This window comes from Sciurus vulgaris (genome assembly GCF_902686455.1).
Source record: "Sciurus vulgaris genome assembly, chromosome: 13".
Taxonomy (NCBI): domain Eukaryota; kingdom Metazoa; phylum Chordata; class Mammalia; order Rodentia; family Sciuridae; genus Sciurus; species Sciurus vulgaris.
The window spans coordinates 73,443,297-73,459,045 of NC_136474.1; the positions used below are offsets into that span (position 1 = coordinate 73,443,297).

The window sequence follows — 15,749 nt, forward strand, 5'->3', positions numbered from 1 at the left end:
ACCTGCAGGTTTGATTGTACGTGGCTGCCACCATTTTGAGAAAACAGTGAGGACCTGTAGGACCCCTGGCCGGACTGACTGAGCCCAGTCTCTAGGACCCCTCAGCCCGACCGACCACTCCCTGCCTCCGGGGCTCTCAGACCGACTGACTGCTCCCCACTTCCAGGACCCCCAGACCGACTGACTATGCCATGCCTTCAGGATCCTGCAACCAGACCATCCACACCCCGCCTCCAGGACCCCTGCCCGACCAACTGCACCCCGCCTCCAGGACCTCCAGCTGAACACACTCACACCCTGTGCTGCAGCTTCCCATTTGCCAAAACATTTGGGAGCCAGAGCAGCCATCTTGGATAATCCTGGAAGCCGTATCTTTAGGTGGAGCAAATCCCATCCTGAGATGCCTGTTGGAGACTGGAAGCTCATTGACAGGTGTCTCTCATATGTAAGGCTACTGAAGACTGGGAGGTTTGAATAGTATATGACTGTTAATAGTGTAGATTTTTTTTTTCCTTATTGAAAAATTTTAAGTTTTTATTTCTTTACTTTTCTTGCTCTATTTTCCTTTTGTTTACTTGTTCCCTCAGAGTCTCTTTCTCTCTTTATGCTAACAACCAACTTCTTTTGATTATACTTTCACTTTCTATGATCTAGAACTTCTATATATTCTTTTCTTATCTCATTAACAGCTACATTCTACACCCCTCCCCATCCTCTTTGTCCTCCATTAGAAACTGCAGACCTTATTGCAAATCTATTTTTTTTTTTTTTTTTGGGTGCTGGGGATCGAACCCAGGGCCTTGTGCTTGCAAGGCAAGCATTCTACCGACTGAGCTATCTCCCCAGCCCCTGCAAATCTATTTGTTATATTTGTAGATAATAATTAAACTCATTCTGTTTATTATGATAATATTGTTAATGTCCTCATAGGGGCTACTGGGCGGGGGTTGCATATTCTCTGTACTGGGCACTGCTGATATTGATCTCCCCCTTAAAGAAAAGGATTTGGAAACCTGTAGGGCCACTATAAGCCTATAGGTGAGAAACTGCAGTACCCTATATCTGCACTGCTACAGGGGAAGATATATGAACAACATGAAAAAACAAGGGAAGAAAATGGTCCAAACAAACCTAGATTCAATATTAATAGAATCCAGTGACAGCATGGTAGAAGAAATGTCAGAAAAGGAGTTCAGAATATACATAATTAAAATGATTCGTGAAGCAAAGGATGAGATAAGAGAGCAAATGCAGGCAATGAATGATCACTCAAGCAGTTGAAAGAGCAATTTCAGGAGGCAAAAGATCATTTCAACAAAGAGATATTCTCAAAAACAAAAACAAAACAAAACAAACAAACAAAAAAACACCAAACGAAAATCCTTGAAATGAAGGAAACAATAAACCGAATTAAAAACTCAACAGAAAGTATCGCCAAGAGACTAGACCACTTGGGAGACAGAACCTCAGACAAGATAAAATATTTAATCTTGAAAATAAAGTTGCCCAAACAGAGAAGATGGTAAGAAATTATGAACAGAACCTCCAAGAACTATGGGACATCATGAAAACACCAAATTTAAGAATTATCGGGATTGAAGAAGGGACAGAGATACAAACCAAAGGAATGAACAACCTATTCGATGAAATAATATCAGAAAATTTCCCAAACCTGAACAATGAAATGGAAAATCAAATACAAGAGGCTTACGGAACACCAAATGCACAAAATCACAACAGATCCATACCAAGGCATATTATAATGAAAATGTCTAACATACAGGGCTGGGGAGATAGCTCAGCTGGTAGAGTGCTTGCCTTGCAAGCACACAAGCACAAGGCCCTGAGTTTGATCCCCAGTACCGCAAAAAAAAAAAAAAAAAAAAAAAAAAAGAAAATGTCTAACATACAAAATAAAGATAAGATTTTTGAAGGCTGCGAGAGAAAAGCAGCAGATTACATATAGGGGGAAACCAATATGGATATCAGCAGATTTCTCAGCCCAGACTCCAAAAGCAAGAAGGGCCTGGAACAACATATTTCAAGCTCTGAAAGAACATGGTTGCCAACCAAGAATCCTATACCCAGCAAAACTAACCTTCAGATTTGAAGACAAAATAAAATCTTTCCATGATAAACAAAAGTTAAAAGAATTTACAAACAGAAAGCCTACGCTACAGAATATTCTCAACAAAATATTCCATGAGGAGGAAATGAAAAACAACAATGGAGGTCAGCAAAGGGAGGAACTACCTTAAAGGAAAAGCAATCAAAGGAGAAACCAAGTCAAGTTAAAAACCAAAAATAAGCCCAAATGACTGGGAATACAAATCATATCTCGACAATAACCTTGAACGTTAGTGGTCTAAACTCATCAATCGAAAGACATAGACTGGCAGATTGGATTAAAAAGAAAGACCCAACCGTATGCTGCCTTCAAGAGACTCATCTCATAGATGAGAACATCCACAGACTAAAGGTTGAAAGGATGGGAAAAAACCTACCTCGCACACGGACTCAGTAAAAATGTGGGCTTTTCCATCCTTATTTCAGATAAAGTGGACTTCAAGTCAAAGTCAGAAGGGATAAAGAAGGACATTTCATACTCCTTAAGGGAACCATAAATCAGGGAGACATATGATCATAAATATTTATGCTCCAAACAATGGTGCATCCCTGTACATCAAACAAATTCTTCTCAATGCTAGGAATCAAATAGACCACAACACAATAATTCTGGGTGACTTTAACATACCGCTGTCACCACTGGATAAATCTTCCAAACAAAAACTAAACAAAGAAACCATAGAACTCAATAACACAATCAGTAACTTAGACTTAACAGATATATAGAATATTCTATCCATCAATGAGCAAATTCCCTTTCTTCTCAGCAGCACATGGAACCTTCTCGAAAACAGACCATATGTTATGCCACAAAGCAGCACTTAGTAAATGCTCTATCAGAGCATTACCTTAGTAAATGTTCTATCAGATCATAATGAAATGAAATTAGAAATCAATGACAAAATGAAAAATAGGAATTACTCCAACACCTGGAGACTAAATAATATGCTACTGAATGAAGCATAGACAACAGATAACATCAGGGAGGAGATAAAAAAATTCTTAGAGGTAAATGAGAATGATTTTACAACATATCAAAATCTCTGGGATACATTGAAAGCAGTACTAGGAGGAAAATTCATTGCATGGGGTGCATTAAAGAAAAGAATAAAAAGTCAACAACTAAATGACCTAATATTACAGCCCAAAGCCCTAGAAAAAGAAGAACAGAACAACACCAAAAGTAGTAGAAGACAGGAAATAATTAAAATCGGAGCTGAAATCAATGAAATTAAAACAAAAGAAACAATTCAAAAAATTGACAAAACAAAAAGTTGGTTCTTTGAAAAAGTAAACAAAATAGATAAACCCTTAGCCACACTAACAGAGGAGACAGAAAATTCAAATTACTAAAGTTCGTGATGAAAAAAGAAATATCAGGATAGACACCACTGAAATACATAACATAATGAGAAGCTACTTTGAAAATCTATACTCCAACAAAATAGAAAATACTGAAGACACTGACAAATTTCTAGAGACATATGATCCTCCCAAACTGAACCAGGAGGACATACACAATTTAAACAGATCAATATCAACCAATGAAATAGAAGAAGCCATCAAAAGCCTATCAATCAAGAAAAGTCCAGGACCAGACAGATTTTCAGTCGAGTTCTACAAGACCTTCAAAGAAGAGCTCATTCCAATACTTCTCAAAGTATTCCAGGAAATAGAAAAGGAGGGAACCCTACCAAACTCATTCTACGAAGCTAATATCACTCTCATACCCAAACCAGAGAAAGACACATCAAGAAAAGAAATTTTAGATCAATATCCTTGATGAATATAGATGCAAAAATCCTTAACAAAATCCTGGCAAACTGCATCCAAAAACATATTAAGAAGATAGTATATCACGATCAAGTGGGGTTCATCCTGGGAACACGAGGTTGGTTCAACATCCACAAATCAATAAATGTAATCCATCATATCAACAGACTTAAGGATAAGAATCATATGGTTATTTCAATTGGCGCAGAAAAAGCGTTCGACAAAATACAACACCCCTTCGTGCTCAAAACACTAGAAAAAATAGGGATAGTAGGAACATACCTGAACATTGTAAAGGCTATTTATGCTAAGCTCACAGCCAACATCATTTTTAGTGGAGGAAAACTGAAAGCATTCCCTTTAAAAACTGGAACAAGACAGGGATACACTCTTTCACCATTTCTATTCAACATCATCCTTGAAATACTAGCCAGAGCAATTAGACAGACTACAGAAATTAAAGGGATACAAATAGGAAAAGAGGAACTCAAGCTGTCACTATTTGCGGATATCATGATTCTCTATTTAGAGGATCCAAAAAATTCCACCAGAAAACTTCCAGACCTCATAAATGAATGCAGCAAAACAACAGGATATAAAATCAACATGCATAAATCTAAAGCATTTTTATACATAAGCAATGAAACATCTGAAAGGGAAATGAGGAAAACAACTCCATTTGCAATAGCCTCAAAAAAAGTAAAATACTTGGGAATCAATCTAACCAAAGAGGTGAAAGAACTCTACAATGAAAACTACAAAACACTGAAGAAAGAAATTAGGAAGACCTTAGAAGATGGAAAGATCTCCCATGTTCTTGGATAGGCAGAATTAATATTATAAAAATGGCCATACTCCCAAAGGTGCTATATAAATTTAACACAATTCCAATTAAAATTCCTATGACATTTCTCATAGAAACAGAAAAAGCAATCATGAAATTCATGTGGAAGAACAAAAGACCCAGGATAGCCAAAGCAATCCTGGGCAGGAAGAGTGATGCAGGAGGTATCACAATACCAGACCATAATAAACTCTACTGTAGAGCAATAGTAACAAAACCGGCATAGTATTGGCACCAAAATAGACAGGTAGATCAATGGTACAGGATAGAAGACACGTAGACATACCCACATAAGTACAGTTATCTCATGCTAGAAAAAGGTGCCAAAAACTTACGATGGGGAAAAGATAGCCTCTTCAACAAATGGTGCTGGAAAAACTGGAAATCCATAAGCAGTAAAATGAAACTAAACCCCTATCTCTCACCCTGTACAAAACTCAACTCTAAATGGATCAAGGATCTAGGAATTAGACCTGAGACCCTTCACCAAATAGAAGAAAAAGTAGGCCCGAATCTCCATCATGTTGGCTTAGGACCAGACTTCCTTAACAAGACCCCCATAGCATAAGAAATAAAGGCAAGAATCAATAAATGGGATAGATTCAAACTAAAAAGTTTTTTCTCAGCACAGGAAACAATCAATAATGTGAAAAGAGAGCCTACGGATTGGGAAAAAAGTCTTTTCCACACACACTTCAGACTCATCTCCAAAGTTTATAAAGAACTTAAAACACTTTACACCCAAAATACAAAAAACCCATTCAATAAATGTGCTAAGAAAATGGGCAGATACTTCACAGAAGAATATACACAGGTGATCAATAAATATAAAAAAAGTGCTCATTATCCCTAGTAATTAGAGAAATGCAAATTAAAACCACCCTAAGAGTTCATCTAACTCCAAAGAGAATGGTTATTATCAAGAACACAAGCAATAATAAGTATTGGTAATACAAGCACTCCTAGATATGAGTTTGAGTTATTGATAAAATGTTAAGGGTTTGATTTTATATAACAAGCTTATTAAATATATTTTTGTGGAAATTAAAAAAAAAAAGTATTGGCGTAGATGTGGGGAAAAAAGCACACTCATAAATTGCTGGTGTAGTTGCAAATTGGTGCAGCCACTCTGGAAAGCAGTGTGGAGAATCCTCAGAAAACCTGGAATGGACCCACCTTTTGACCCAGCTATCCCACTCCTTGGTTTATACCCAAAGGACTTAAAATCAGCATACTACAGTGATGCAGCCACATCAATGATCGTAGCAGCTTAATTCACAATAGCTGGATTGTGGAACCAATCTAGATGCCCTTCAATTAACAAATGGATAAAGAAACTGTGGTATATATATAAAATGGCATATTTCTCAGCCATTTTATATATATACCACTCAGCCATAAAGAAGAATAAAATTATGGCATTTGCTGGTAAATGGATGAAGTTGGAAAATATCATGCTAAGTGAAATAGGCCAAGCCCCAAAAATCCAAAGACCGAAATGTTTTCTCTGATAAGTGCATGACAATATATAACGAGGGGGGATGGCGGGGGGAAGAATGAAGGAATTTTGATGGTGTAGAGGAAAATGGGGTGGGAGGGGTTGGAGGACAGAAAGGTGAATGAAACACCTTATGTATAAAAAAAATTAATGCTCTTTTGAGATATAATTCACATGCCATAAAATTCACCTACTTAAAGCATGCAAATTGATGGTTTTAGTATGTTCCTGGAATCGTGCAATCTTCACAATTAAATTTCCAACATTTTCGTCACCCTGAAGGGAAATGCTCTTTCCATTAGTAGACACCCATCTACTTCAACCCTTCCAGCCCTACACAACCACTGTCTACTTCCTGTTGCTATGAGTCTGCCTGTTCTGGACATTTTATTTAAATAGATCATGCAGTATGTGACTATTGTGTCTGGCTGCATTCCCTTAGCATAATGTATTTAAGGTTCATAATATTATAGTATCATTACTTCATTTATTTTTATTGATGTTTTATGATTCACTGTATAGATATGCTACATTTTCTTAATCCATTCATCAGTTGATACATGTTTGGGTTATTTCTGCTTTTTGGTTATTATAAATTATGCTGCTATGAACATTCATGTAAAAAAATAATAAATACGGGTGAGGACGTGGGGGGAAAGGTACACTCATGCACTACTGGTGGAACTGCAAATTAGTGCAACCACTCTGGAATGGAACTACCATATGACCATATCCATATCTAGTTATCCCACTCCTTGGGATATATTCAAAAGATTTAATTGATACAACCACATAAATGTTTATAGCATTGTAATTCACAATAGCCAAGCCATGGAACCAACTTATGTGCCCTTCAACAGATGAATGGATAAAGAAAATTTGGTATGTATATACAATGGAATATTACTCAGCCATAAAGAAGAATGATATTATGGTATTTGCTGGTAAGTGTATGGAACTGAAGATTATCAAGCTAAGTGAAATAAGCCAGTCCCAAAAGTCAAAGGCCAAATGATATCAAAAAGCTAATCCAAAATTGGGGGGGGGGGGTAAAAATCAAAGAGAGAAGGAAAAAAAGGAGAAGGAATTTCACCAAAATAGAGGGAAGATTAATGGAGTAGATAAAGAGATTTGAGGAGAAGGAAGAAGGAATGGGAAAAGAAAAGAACAGTGGAATGAACTGACCAAATTTCATATGCGCATGCATGGATGTGGCCCAGTGGACCCCAGCATCAGGTGTATCCATAGGATCCTAATCTTAAAAAAAAAGATATATCCTGGCATTGTTTATAACCAAACAATTAAATAAATAAAATTTTGGTCTCAATAAGAAAACAAGGTGAAAACTATGAGCCTCCCCTGTGTAGTAGCTGGAAGTATAGCTCAGTGGAAGGACCCTAGCCTAGCACGTTCAAGGCTCTGGGCTCAGTCCCCAGCACTGGGGGTGGGGAACTGGGGGAGAAAGAGGACCCATGTATACTCATCATCAAAAGCATGATGATATGAACTTCTGGGGCTTTTAAAATGTTGCTTTACTTTCAAAAGTAGCATATTTAAAAAGAAAATCTGCCTATTTAAAAGTAATTTACATACACGGTAGAAACATCTTTCATGGTTTCTCCACTCTAGTGAACACAAAAAATACTTTCTGATGAAGAAAGATGTTTTAAGATAAAACTTCTGATTAAATTCCTCCGGTGAGGGGCTGTGATCTGAATATTGGTGTCCCCATCCAATTCATATGTTGAGATTAAAGTGATCTTAGATGCAGGGCCTCTGGGAGATGAATGGGATTAGTGTGACCTTATAAAAGAGACCCAGAGCTCACTACCCACTGTCTTCCACCATGGGAGGATACAGCTAAAAGGATGTTGTCTATGAGCCAAAAAGTGGGCTCTCACCAGAAATCAAATCTGCCAGTGCCTTGATCTTGAACTTCTAGCCTCCATAACTGCGAGAAATCCATTTCTAATATGTTTTTTAATAAAAATTATTTATTTATTTTAATTAAAAATCATAAATTTACATAGGGCAATATTGTTTGATTCATTCTGTTATTTCTTCCCTTCCCCCCCACCCCTCCCACCCCTCTAATATCTTTATAAGCCACCCAGTCTGTGGTATTTTGTTAGAGCAGCCTGCACAGACTAAGACAAAAAGTGACCTGCTCACCCATTCATCTGTCCTTCTTTTCATTAATTTTACATTATAATTATATAAACACATGCTTTAAAAAAACAGTATTTTAATTCAATGGTGGATACAAAATAATGGTCTTCTTTGGCATCAGGCTGATGGATGCTTATCATTTGCCTGTGACTATATCAACCAAATGGTGGATCCTCAGTCATTTCCCTGGCTCTTCTGGGGATCAGGGCAGTAGCAGTGGGCTGGACCGGCAGTGAGAGGTGTAGGTGGCCGCTAGCCAGGGAAGCGAGGAAGTGGGAAAGGGCTGGGGCCCTGCAAGCTGAAGGCTTCCTGGGCCCTACTGCACACTCAGGGTTTTATCAGGGAGGATTATGTACAGACAGAAGTAGAGAGGATAGTACTGTGGGCCTGTGTGTCCACTGGCCAGCTCCAAGTCACTAACTCATGGTCATTCTTGTTTCAACTACTTCCACTTCCCTCCTCTGAACTGTTTTGGTGCCAATTCTGGGTATTATATAATTTTGCCCTTAAGTATTATCAAATAAGTAAGAACTTTTTGCTCCACTTTAAGATAACTCAATATGAGAATAGATTAAAGGGTGACCCTGGTACCATAAAAGCATTTAATAAAAATATGAAACATGGTCCTTGCTCTTAAGGATCTTAACATTTACTCGGAGAGCTAAGATAAATGCAAATGGAAAAAAAAAATCACTAAAAAGTAATCTCCAACGTAACCTATCATTAGAATGTACCATGTAATAATTGCCAGTTCTGAATGGATTCTAGGATCTCCACAAAGTGGCTGCATGAGATCTCTTAGCTTTATCTGCTTTCTCTCACACAAACCCATCAGCTCTGTGCAAAGGAATTCTACAAGTCCTCTGCGCCCTCTAGGCTGATGCCACCTCCATCTCTGGGAACCAGGTTCCATATCAATAAACTCTGAGCTGGTCCCAATACCCCCACTCCCACAGATCGTCCTGCATGGTCCTCCCCAGGTTCAGTCCTGCCTGCCTGTTTATAGCATTTATTTGCAAATTTCCCACAAGGTAACCTGGCTGGATCCAGGTCTGGATATGGTTTCCACTCACAATGGACATAAATGTTTTGAAAGCTGTGCATGGCCACCTACAGCTCAGGTAAGGCTTTGCTGATTGAGGAACAGCACTCTACCAAGGGCTGTGGTGGCTTAGGGGAAGAGACCCTGTGGACCAGAGCAGTGAGGGGAGGCTCACAAGACAGGGAATCTGGTGTGGTTCTGAGGGACAAGGGAGTGTGGCAAGGCTCTCTGGGCAGAGAGGGTCATGCAGAAGCCTGGCCAACTAAGAACAGGGACCTCTCTGAGGAGTTCCTGGGGAGTGGGGGAGCATGAGCAAAAAGCCCCATAAAGAAATCTGATTGTGCTACTCTGTGCTTAAAAAAGCCCTTCCTGATGGCAGCCACTGCCACGGAAGGTACAAAAGCACAGGCAAAACCTCTGCACTGGGTGTGCATAACTGAGGCATGGAGCTAAGACATTAAAAAAAATTATGGGACAAGATGTGAAAAGGGCCCTGTAGGGTACTCTAGAAAGTGTGACTCGTGGGGCTCTGGGAAAGGAGACTCAAGTGAGGGTACCAAGAAGGGCTTCAAGAAGCAAGTGGCACATGGGGGGTTTGCACACAAGGGCCAGGATTCAGGCTGTGGAGGTGGGAGGAAGGCAAAGTAGGACAGGACGAACGAGCACCCAGAGCTGGTGCTCAGGGGTGTGCAGCACAGGGGTGGGTTGTGTGAAGAGAGCGTGAGGGCGGGTTTACAGAGACCCACTGGGCTGGAGCCTAGACTGCGTTCTGTGTGCAGAGGGCACACTGCATGCCTGTGAGCAGGGCAGTGCCCAGGGCCAGAGTGTGGCTCTGGAAGGCTACTCAGGAAAGAGTGTGGGGTATGGTTCATGTGGTTTAGAGAGGCAGCACAGCCTAGGGGAGGAGCCCCTGGAGGACTATTGTCCAGGAAACAGAGGACAAGGGATTGGGCCCAAGAGATAGCAGAAGGAACAGAGGAGGGTGAAGAGCAGGGAGTCTGGGCAGTTCCTCCCAGCTAGTGTCTTTCCCCAGAAAGGAAAATCAGGCTGAGAAAAGACATCAGGAAAAATTCAAGGGCCTCCTCTGTCCACCATCAAATTTCATGTTTTAAATCCAGTGACCTTTGTTACTTTTGCTTTTCACTAGAAACAAAGATGCAGACAAATATTATTCTGTTTCCATCCCGTCTGGCTCCATTCTAATGTGTCTTTATCTTTCTGCCATGGCTTCTCTAGTTGGCTTGCCTTTGGGAAAGGGCCTCTGTGCTGCAGACTGCACGGGCCTTGACTATGCACCCAGGCTGGACAGCCTCAGAGCCCAGATTAAGCAAAATGTCTGGAAGGCTTGACAAAATTATAATTCTTTTGCTGTCTTCAAGAGCTAGACAAGAGGGAAAGAGGTTCTGGGAGAAAGTCCCAATCCACCTTCCTGAAGGAAGACATTTTACTTAGTTCTGCACATTTTAATCAGGGATCATCAGCCCTACAAGTAAACATTAGAGTGCAACGACAATGGTTTAGGAAAAAGGAGAGACTACTGTCCCTGATGACGACCTTCTGATCAGGGTCTGGGAAGCATCCTTAGCTAGCTTGAGCTCAGGACCCATTGACTAATGCCCTCAGTGGTCCCTGGACTTGATACTACAAATGCAGTGACTGATGGGCCTGGTTAGTCCTGCCCAAAGTGGGAAGCCAGTAAAATACTCCCACAAGTTTTGGAAACACAGTAAGCCCTAAGATTCAGAGGCTAAAGACAAAATGGACTGGACTTCGGGTATTTCAGGCCCATGGCACAGCACCAAGCCTGTTTCCCACCCACAGGACACACATAGATGGTCACACCATGTGCATCTGCCCTCTCCTCTGTGAATTATTTGGAAAGGAAGTAGGAATCCTTGAGAAACACTAGGATTAAGGGTTTCAGCTTAGAGAAGCTCACTTCAGCGAGGTGCTCAGCCTCGCTCCCCTCCAGGAACGCATGGGCAGTGCACCCTTTCCTTTTCACTTCTAGAAACGATGATTGGGAATGAGGCCAGGGAGAGGAGTTTATGGTAAGCTTGGAAAGTCATTTAGCTAACCTGCTTTATTCCGAGGGTGGGATGCTCCAAACAGGAGCTCTGTGCATCTGTACTGTTCAGCCACTGCCAGTTTTTACGCACCGCTCCTCTTCCTCTCTCAAGTGGCAAATCTAGGTAGAACCCTACTAATTAGAACTGTCCTTAGAACACATCTCTTTTTAGGACAAGTGAACTAATACGAGAACAAGCACATATTCATCAGGTCAGTAACACACACACACACACCAAATCCCGAGGAGCCCACCACTGAAGGGATTGTATACGCTGCCCCATTTCCCAGGCCTCGCTCACGCAGGCCTCCACGGGGTGCTCACGGCAGGAGGAGGCTCCTACCACTCTGAGAGTCCCCTGCTGAAAAGCTTGGGGAATAAGTCTGCCTTTGTGTTTTGTAAAAGAAAGAAAGAAACTAAACTACAGAAATAGGTAAGTGAAAGGTACTGTCACAGAGGAGGAAACTGGAGGTGGAACAGGACAGTCCCTGCTTGAGAGGTGCATTCTCTCTACAAGGACAGACCAACTGTCGGACACACAGACAGGTCAAAGCGGGAGGCCCTTTTGGAGCTGGGCAGCTGAGGGGTGACACAGGCTTGAAAGGGCTGAGCAGTGTGGGGAAGAAGACTCAGAGGTGGGAAAAGGTGAGTGCGCAGCAGGTGCAGTAACAGCTTCATCCTCAGAGGGAGACAGTACAAATGGCCCCTCTTGAAGGGACTAGGCTTTGATTTTTTCACTTTTTATAAACAGACTGCTCACACTGTATAACCCTGGAGAGACCCTCTATCATCTGCATTATGAACAACTGCCATGCGTAGGAAAGGAGCTTTCCTGGGCAGACTCCTGCCTGGAAATAAAAATCCTTGGCCTGCAAAACAGGATGTTTCAAAAACCTATTCCCTGGCTAATAAAAATTAACTTCTGAGATTTCAATTATTTATAACTATCCTTTTTTACTCTATCTTCTCCAAAAGTCACTTACCACTGATAAAGAAAACACCTTCAGATAAACATGAAAACATTTATATCAGACACACAATTCTGAAAACAGATTCATTCGTGAAGCTCTCTACAAGGAAGGGTTCAAACTCCCCAAAGGAACTGTTAATGGTCAGAAATGTCACATTCACTTACTGAGGGCCACAGAGAATTTTCAGCCATGATGGATTTGATTTGATCCCACTCGAATGTATATATACACATACACACATATATATATTTATACACACACACACACACACACACACATATAAAGGTATACATGTTTTTAGACTTCTAAATCTACAACTAAATTTATTTTTCCATGTTCAAAAATTATAGTTTTCTCTTTACTTTTACACACTATTTTGCAATCCAGCCCTCTTTGTTGCTAACTATATATGTAGTATTAATTTGCAGTCATCTTATGACATAATATTGCCTCTTAAAAACACAGATGTCCTACCCTTAAGGGTTGTTAATCTATAAACAAATTATTTTCTCAAACTTTTTACTTACTTCTATGATTTAAATTAGCTACAGTCTCATTTCTGAAAGTACTAAACTGTTTAAGGTATACTTAAAAGATACTTGTTTAGCTAATTCATTGCTAGATCAGAGAGAATAACTCAAAAACACAAATTGTCTCTAAGTGCTCACAGACAAATCACAGCTTTGCCTTGGGGTTCCTTGCACAGCATGTCACTAAAGTACCCACAGGAGGCCTGGGCCTTCATGTTAGAGAGAGCAGGGATGGAATCTATTTCCCTATTCTCAATTGCTTCAAAACCATTAACTGCACATTCATTATAATCTCCTCTAACTCATACTGCCTGGACCATCTTTTCTTTACTTTCTTTTTTTTTTTTTTTTGATGAAAAACTATCACAAATTTTTTGCTACATGCGTTATAGTAGAATAAAATATACTATACTATTCATTGAAGGAAAGTTTTAAAACAGATTCAAATACTTCTACTGAACTGTAAAAACTGAAACATGGTGCTCTTTCTCTGTTTTGTCCTTTTGGGGGAGGGGCATAGATCACATTTTAGAAGAGAGAGGTGAACATTTGATTTTCATACCCAAATGAAATGGGGAAGAATTACATTTTTTTTTTTTTTTTTTTAAATCTGGGATTGAACTCTGGGGCACTTGACCTCTGAGTCACATCCCCAGCAGCCCTATTTCATATTTTATTTAGAGACAGGGTCTCACTGAGTTGCTCAGTGCTTTGCTTCTGCAGAGGCTGGCTTTGAACTCTCCATCCTCTGCCTCAGCCTCCTGAGCTGCTGGGATTACAGGCGTGCACCACTACGACCGGCCCGAATTACACTGTCGATAAAAGTATTCTTGCCTTCAGTGGAACCCCCTTAACATTTCTATCACTTGCACACTTTGTTCATTTTCAAATAATGGAGTCTATGGAAAGTTCCTCACCCTCATACCTCTTCTTACCCTTTTCTCTTGTGAACCATACCACACATCCACAGAAGCATGCAGACCCAAAAATGGAGCAACTGAATTAGAGGATGGCAAGCACCAGAGTCTGGACGAGGGGACTCAAAGGCACCCCTTTACACTATCCTGGCTGCCATGGGCATCGCTTCCTTGTTCTTTCTCACATTTCTCTCACCTGTATCTATATTCCCCAACACTCAGTACGTTCTGCTTATCTCTGATGGAATCATACAGTATGCACCCTTAGGTGTCTGGATTTTTTCCTTTTACCACTATGTGTGTGAAATTCATAAGGTTAGGGTTAGCCAGGATTCAACCATTTTCACCGCTGTGGAGATTTCTACTGTTTCAATATACCACAATGTATGAATTAATTCTACTGTTGATGAGCATCAGGTTGTTTCCGGGGTTCGCCTATTCACAATGATGGTATGGGCATTCTTACACGTCTCCTCATACACAAGGGCAAGCATTTAGGCCAGTTAGATTCCTAGGGGTGAAATAGAGCACAAGAGTCCCTCCTTATCTGCAGGGGATACCTCCTAAGACCCTAAGCGGACACTTGAAACTGTGGATAGTACCAAACTCCGAAACTAAGTAGTAGTATACTATAACCACTGATCTGGTAACAGAGATGCTGGATGTTTGGGATATAAAAAGGCAGATGGCAAACTTCTGTTACAATGGAGTCTTAACAGAGGTAGTATAATAATAAGCAGCAAATAATCAGTGTAGCCAAAGAGTGCTGTGGAAGCACAGTAGAGGAAAGTGTGGGGTGATAGGTGAAAATCTTGACGAGGAGATCACCCTTATGGGGAAAACAGGACTGGAACAAGCAAAGGCAGAGGCTGGGAACCTACAGGCCATGTTTAGGATACAGGGAAGGCTAAGTGATATCTTGTGACAACTGGATGTGGTCCCTTCAAGGCCTAGATAGATCTGGGATGTTCACATACTACCAAGCACTCCAAACTGGCCCTCTTACAAAGATAGTCCCTTTGTCACAAAGGAGACAGGTCAGTGAAAGAATCTAATGAACATGAATGAATTGAGAACATGAAGCCAACACTCACCGCATCCTCTTTGTATACAAAGATCAGCAGAGGGCTAATTACTACAAGCAGCTGGACTTCCCAGATTTTCAGGGCTCTTTTCAGAGAACACTTTAGACTGACACTAGTCATCACTGTTTCCCCAAGTGCAAGGAAGAGTCATGCAGAACACAGAAATGGTACCAATCAGGGACAGGAAACCTGGAGCCTGCCCCATCAGCCTTGTGACCTCGGACAAGTCAATTCTCATTTCCCTACTGATAAAATAAAGGGGTTGAAACAGATTTTCTGACATACCTCTTCTCTCTCTATTCTAATTACTGATGGTGAGCAATGAGATGTTTTCATTCTACCTCCTTAAGAATGGAGGAATGGGAGGAAGCCCAGGCCTCACTCCTCTATACTTTTTTTCTTTTTTTTCAGTGCTGGGGATTGAACCCAGGACCTGTGCTTGCAAGGCAAGTACTCTACCGACTGAGCTATATCCCCAGGCCTCCTCTGTACTTTCTTTAAACATTCCCTCAAACTGTAAAGTTTACAATGGAGAAAGGCCCCAGTTTGATGCTGCTCCTTAGAAATGATTCTGGGAGTATCATTTTGAATCATTTTAACACAGTTTTTGTTAGGCTGGGTTGCTGGAGGCAAGACACATGAGACAAATCAAAACAACCAAAAAGATGAACTAGGCATCCTGACACTTGGCTGCTTTTGTTAAAAAAATCACACATAGTGCTCAT

The 15,749-nt window shown here is 40.6% G+C and overlaps 1 protein-coding gene across 3 annotated transcripts in view; it reads right to left on the reverse strand.

Moving 5' to 3' along the window:
• DYM (dymeclin) overlaps positions 1-15,749 on the reverse strand; it is a 397,677-nt gene that overhangs the window by 14,883 nt on the left and 367,045 nt on the right. The gene's annotated exons all lie outside the window — the stretch shown is intronic.